Source organism: Elephas maximus, chromosome 20 (assembly GCF_024166365.1).
Source record: "Elephas maximus indicus isolate mEleMax1 chromosome 20, mEleMax1 primary haplotype, whole genome shotgun sequence".
Lineage (NCBI taxonomy): Eukaryota > Metazoa > Chordata > Mammalia > Proboscidea > Elephantidae > Elephas > Elephas maximus.
The window spans coordinates 43145396-43152651 of NC_064838.1; positions in this window are offsets into that span (position 1 = coordinate 43145396).

Here is a 7256-nt window from a genome sequence, read left to right on the forward strand (position 1 = left end):
AGGTAAATGGCATGGCCTTCCTCCAGAACCCTAAGAAGTCTATATTGTGGTTTTCCCACTATGGCTTGCCATAAACTTTACACAGCATCTTTTCCCACTGTCTATACCTCTAATGGAAACCCTGGTGGTGTAGTGGTTAAGAGCTATGACTGCTAAAAAAAGGTCTGCAGTTAGACTCCACCAAGTTCTCCTTGGAAACCCTATGGGGCAGTTCTACTCTGTCCTATGGGGTCACTATGAGTCAGAATAGACTCAACAGCAATGAGTTGGGTTTGGTTTTATACCTCTAATATCACATGGTTTGTAAATCCTATGGCCTAAATGGGCAGCAATTTCCTGTTGTGGGTCTCACTGAAAGCTGAAAGTCTTCTATGTCATTCAGAGATATATGGCTCATATCATTATTTCCAAGTGTGGAATATACTGTCTTCAGAATCTAAAAAGACCTGCTAAGCATTGTTTTTCCTTTTCTGTGGTGGGGTATGAAGGATGCAGTAATTTTTTAAAAAATAATTTTTATTGTGCTTTAAGTGAAAGTTACAAACCAAGTCAGTGTGTCATATATAAGCTTATATACACCTTACTCCATACTCCCATTTACTCTCCCCCTAATGAGTCAGCCCGCTCCCTTCTTCCAGTCTCTCCTGTTGTGACCGTTTTGCCAGTTTCTAACCCTCTCTACCCTCCCATCTCCCCTCCAGACAGGAGATGCCAATACAGTGTCAAGTGTCCACCTGATACAAGTAACTCACTCTTCATTGACATCTCTCTCCAACCCATTGTCCAGTCCCTTCCATGTCTGATGAGTAGTCTTCGGGAATGGTTCCTGTCCTGGGCCAACAGATGGTTTGGGGACAATGACTGCCAGGATTCTTCTAGTCTCAGTCAGACCATTAAGTCTGGTCTTTTTATGAGAATTTGGGGTCTGTATCCCACTGATCTCCTGCTCCCTCAGGAGTTCTCTGTTGTGCTCCCTGTCAGGGCAGTCATTGGTTGTGGCCGCGCACCATCTAGTTCTTCTGGTCTCAGGATGATATAAGTCTCCAGTTCATGTGGCCCTTTCTGTCTCGGGCTCATAGTTATCGTGTGACCTTGGTGTTCTTCATTCTCCTTTGATCCAGGTGGGTTGAGACAAATTGATGCATCTTAGATGGCCGCTTGTTAGCATTTAAGACCCCAGATGCCACAGTTCAAAGTGGGATGCAGAATGTTTTCATAATAGAGTTTATTATGCCAATTGACTTAGATGTCCCCTTAAGCCATTGTCCCCAAACCCCCACCCTTGCTCTGCTGACCTTCGAAGCATTCAGTTCATCCCGGAAACTTCTTTGCTTTTGGTCCAGTTGGGTTGAGCTGACCTTCCCTGTATTGAGTATTGTCCTTCCCTTCACCTAAAGTAGTTATTATCTACTAAAAAAATAACCCTCTCCCACTCTCCTTCCCTCCCCCCTCTCATAACCACAAAAGGATGTGTTCTTCTCAGTTTATACTATTTCTCAAGAACTTGTAATAGTGGTCTTATACAGTATTTGTCCTTTTGCATCTGACTAATTTCACTCAGCATAATGCCTTCCAGGTTACTCCATGTTATGAAATGTTTCACAAATTCGTCACTGTTCTTTATCGATGCGTAGTATTCCATTGTGTGAATATACCATAATTTATTTAACCATTCATCTATTGATGGACACCTTGGTTGCTTCCAGCTTTTTGCTATTGTAAACAGTGCTGCAATAAACATGGTTGTGCATATATCTATTTGTGTAAAGGCTCTTATTTCTCTAGGGTATATTCCGAGGAGTGGGATTTCTGGGTTGTATGGTAGTTCTATTTCTAACTTTTTAAGAAAATGCCAGATCGATTTCCAAAGTGGTTGTACCATTTTACATTCCAACCAGCAGTGTATAAGAGTTCCAATCTCTCCACAGCCTCTCCAACATTTATTATTTTGTGTTTTTTGGATTAATGCCAGCCTTGTTGGAGTGAGATAGAATCTCATCGTAGTTTTAATTTGCATTTCTCTAATGGCTAATGATCGAGAGCATTTTCTCATGTGTCTGTTAGCTGCCTGAATATCTTCTCTAGTGAAGTGCGTGTTCATATCCTTTGCCCACTTTTTGATTGGGTTGTTTGTCTTTTTGTGGTTGAGTTTTAACAGAATCATATAGATTTTAGAGATCAGGTACTGGTCAGAGATGTCATAGCTGAAAATTTTTTCCCAATCTTCTGGTGGTCTTTTTACTCTTTTGGTGAAGTCTTTAGATGAGCATAGGTGTTTGATTTTTCGGAGCTCCCAGTTATCTGGTTTCTCTTCGTCATTTTTGGTAATGTTTTATATTCTGTTTATGCCTTGTATTAGGGCTCCTAACGTTGTCCTTATTGTTTCTTCCATGATCTTTATCGTTTTAGTCTTTATGTTTAGGTCTTTGATCCACTTGGAGTTAGTTTTTGTGCTTGGTCTGAGGAATGGGCCCTGTTTCATTTTTTTGCAAATGGATATCCAGTTATGCCAGCACCATTTGTTAAAAAGACTATCTCTTCCCCAATTAACTGACACTGGCCCTTTGTCAAATATCAGCTGCTCATATGTGGATAGATTTATATCTGGGTTCTCAACTCTGTTCCATTGGTCTATGTGCCTGTTGTTGTACCAATACCAGGCTGTTTTGACTACTGTGGCTGTATAATAGGTTCTAAAATCAGGTAGAGTGAGGCCTCCCACTTTCTTCTTCCTTTTCAGCAATGCTTTACTTATCCGGGGCTTCTTTCCCTTCCATATGAAGTTGGTGATTTGTTTCTCCATCACTTTAAAAAACATCATTGGAATTTAGATAGGAAGTGCATTGTATGTATAGATGGCTTTTGGTAGAATAGACATTTTTACTATGTTAAGTCTTCCTATCCATGAGCAAGGTATGTTTTTCCACTTATGTAGGTCCCTTTTAGTTTCTTGCAGTAGTACTTTGTAGTTTTCTTTGTATAGGTCTTTTACATCTTTGGTAAGATTTATTCCTAAGTATTTTATCTTTTTGGGGGCTACTGTGAATGGTATTGATTTGGTGATTCCCTCTTCGATGTTCTTTTTGTTGGTGTAGAGAAATCCAAGTGATTTTTGTATGTTTATCTTGCAACCTGAGACTCTGCCGAACTCTTCTATTAGTTTCAGTAGTTCTCTGGAAGATTCCTTAGGGTTTTCTGTGTACAAGATCATGTCATCTGCAAATAGAGATAATTTTACTTCTTCCTTGCTGATCCGGGTGCCCTTTATTTCTTTGTCTAGCCTAATTGCTCTGGCTAGGACCTCTAGCACAATGTTGAATAAGAGCGGTGATAAAGGGCATCCTTGTCTGGTTCTCGTTCTCATGGGAAATGCTTTCAGGCTCTCTCCATTTAGAGGATGCAGTTATTTGTCCTTTACTCTGGAGGTAATGTTTTGGTATGCCACAGATCACTGCTCTCCCACAAACTTGATGTAGTAAGTCCCCAAATCTTCATAGGGTTTACCGCCCACCCTCTGGAGCACTATGCCTTACCAAAGTACTTGTCACTTCTTGCTCATTCATCCTGACGAGCAGGATGTCACCAATATAGTGAACACTGTTCTGCACAATGTTCAGATGGTCCAGTCCCCTTCCGATTATATTATGACAAAGGCTGGGGAGTTCACATAGGTCTGGGGGAAGACGATAAATGTATACTGTTGCCTCTCCCCATGAATGCAAATGGTTCTTGACTGGGATGGGAAAAAAGCATACTAAATACCTGACAATGTTCCATTGCTATTCATAAGGTTTTTACTGGCTAATGCTTTTCAGAAGTAGACCACTGGGTCCTTCTTCCTAGTCTGTCTTAGTCTGGAAGCTCAGCTGAAACCTGTCCACAGAAGGTGACCTTGCTGGTATTTGAATACCAGTGGCATAGCTTCCAGCATCACAGCAACATACAACTCCCCACGGTACAACAAACTGACAGATGCGTGGACTATATGAAAGAAGAACGAGGCATCAGAATTGGAGGACGGCTCGTTAACCACCTGTGTTATGCAGATGACACGACCTTGCTTGCTGAAAATGAAGAGGATTTGAAGCATTTACTGGTGAAGATTAAAGACCACAGTCTTCAGTATGGATTACATGTCAACATAAAGAAAACAAAAATCCTCACAGCTGGACCAATAAGCAACATCATGATAAATGGACAAAAGATTGAAGGTGCTGAGGATTTCATTTTACTTGAATCCACAATTAACACCTATGGAAGCAGCAGTCAAGAAATCAGAAGATGCATTGCATTGGGCAAAGCTGCTGCAAAAGACGTCTTTAAAGTGCTGAAAAGCAAAAATGTCACCTTGAAGACTAAGATGAACCTGACCCAAGCCATGGTATTTTCAGTTGCCTCATACGCTTGCAAAAGCTGGAGGATGAATAAGGAAGACTGAAGAAGAATTGATGCCTTTGAATTGTGGTGTTGCGAAGAATGTCGAATATACCATGGACTGCCAAAGAAACAAACAAGTCTGTCTTGGAAGAAGTACAACCAGAATGCTCCTTAGAAGAAAGGATGGCGAGACTGCATCTTACATATTTTGGACGTGTTATTAGGAGGGATCAGTTTCTGGAGAAGGACACCATGCTTGGTCAGTGAAAAAGAAGACCTTCAGTGAGATGGATTGACATAGTGGCTGCAACAATGGCCTCAAGCATATCAAGCATGGAGCAGGACCGGGTGGTGTTTTGGGTCGCTATGAGTTGGAACCAACTCTACAGCACCTAACAACAGGTACCTGAGGCTATGTTCATCTACTCTGGCAATGACACAACCTTCAGCACAGCCGCTGCAATTGAGATTTCTACTTGGTTGAGTTTACAGCAAACCAGAGCTATTATTTGTGTTTTTAAAGGTCAGGCTGGTGAATTAAACAGGAATATGATGGAGCCCACTATCCTTACATGCTTTAGGTCTTCAAGGGGGCACTGTCATTAGGTGTTGTTGAGTTGGTTCTGACTCATATCAATCCTATGTACAACAGAACGAAACACTGCCCGGTCCTGCACCATCCTCACAATCATTGCTATGTTTGAGCCCACTGTTGCACCCAAGAGTTGAAGGTTTTCCTCTTTTTCTCTGACCCTCTACTTTACCATGATGTCCTTCTTCAGAGACTGGTCCTGCCTGATAACACATCCAAAGTATGTGAGACGAAGTCTCACCATCCTCGCTTCCAAGGAGCATTCTGGCTGTACTTCTTCCAAAGACAAATTTGTTCATTTTCTGGCAGTCCATGGTGTATTCAGTATTCTTCACCAATACCATAATTCACAGGCATCAATTCTTCTGCAGCTTTCCTTATTCATTGTCCAGCTTTCACATGTATATGAGGCGATTGAGAATACCATGGCTTGGGTCAGGCACACTTTTGTTTTCAAAGTGACATCTTGGCTTTTAAACACTTGAAAGAGGTCTTTTGGAGCAGATTTGCCTATGCAATATGTCGTTTAATTTCTTGACTGCTGCTACCATGGGCATTGATTGTGAATCCAAGTAAAATGAAATTCTTGACAACTTCAATCTTTTCTCTGTTTATCATGATGTTGCTTACTGGTCCAGTTGTGAGGATTTTTGTTTTTTTACGTTGAGGTGTAATCCATACTGAAGGCTATAGTCTTTGATCTTCATCAAGAAGTGCTTCAAATCCTCTTCATTTTCAGCAAGCAAGGTTGAGTCAGCTTCATATTGCAGGTTGTTAATGAGTCTTCCTCCAATCCTTATGCCCCGTTGTTCTTCATATGGTCTGGATTTTTTAAAATTATTTGCTCAGCATACAGATTGAATAAGTATGATAAAAGGATACAACCCTGACACACACCTTTGCTGACTTTAAACCGTGGCAGTATCCCCTTGTTCTGTTCGAATGACGGCCTCTTGGTGCATGTACAGGTTCTGCATGAGCACAATTAAGTGTTCTGGAATTCTCATTCTTCACAATGTTATCCATAATTTGTTAGGATCCACATAGTCGAATGCCTTTACATAGTCATTAAAACACAGGTAAACATCTTTCTGGTATTCTCTGCTTTCAGCCAAAATCCATCTAACAAACTACGGTAGATACACACACTGGAATACTACGCAACGATAAAGAATAATGATCTCACAATATGGATGAATCTGGAAGGCATTATGCTGAGTGAAATCAGTCAATCACAAACGGACGAATATCGTATGAGACCACTATTACAAAAACACATGAAAATATTTCCACACAGAAAGGAATAATCTTTGATGGTTACAAGGGAATGGAGGGATGCGGAAGGAAAAACACTAACTATATAGCAAGTAAGTAGTAACTCTGGTGAAGGGTAAGACAGTACACAATACTAGGAAAGTCAGCACAACTTGACTAAAAAAAGTATTTAAAAATATTTTTTAAAAATCCATCTGACATCAGCAATGATATCCCTCGTTCCATGTCCTCTTCTGAATCCAGCTTGAACTTTTGGTGGTTTTCTGTTGATGTACTACTGCAACTGTTTTTGAATTATCTTCAGCAAAATTTTACTTGCTTGTGATAGTAATGATATTGTTTGATAATTTCTGCATTCCCTCTGCCATTTTCTCTGGTGTGATATTGTTTTGATGCAGTGGGTCACGGGAGGGAGGATTCTCAGGGATTTCCCTTAACCTTCCCCACTAAGATAACTCTCATCCTACAGACCAAGGAACCAGCGGAGGCATTCTGCCAATTTCCAGGTATGTCCGTTCCAATGATACAGTCAGCCTTCTTGGCTGCCTCTTTGACCTTGATCGTAATGATGGCTAAACACTACTAACTGGCTTCTATTATTTTGGGATCCCCATTACTCTCATCCCCATTGCTGTTAGGGAGTCCAGCTCTGTAGCAGCATCTCCTACTGTCAGCCATGATTTGGAGATGACCACCACTCAGCCTGGTGTAGGGCAAGGAACAGAGCTTGGGAATCAGATCTTCATTTATTAAACTATCATTTATTGATCTTTGTTGATGTCACTCTCTGTCCTGTGTGTAGGGGATACTGCAGTGAATAAGCCACTGCTTCTGCCCTCAGGGTGGGAGGGGAGGTATTGGATACACTCAGTTATCCCACAAATACAAAAAGATCCCACAGAAACCTACATGTGGGGTCCAAAAGTTGAGTATGAAATACAGGCTTATGTATTGCAATAATAATAGAAAACTTTTTTTTTTTCCAGGAAGCTTATATGTCTCAAAAAGCATA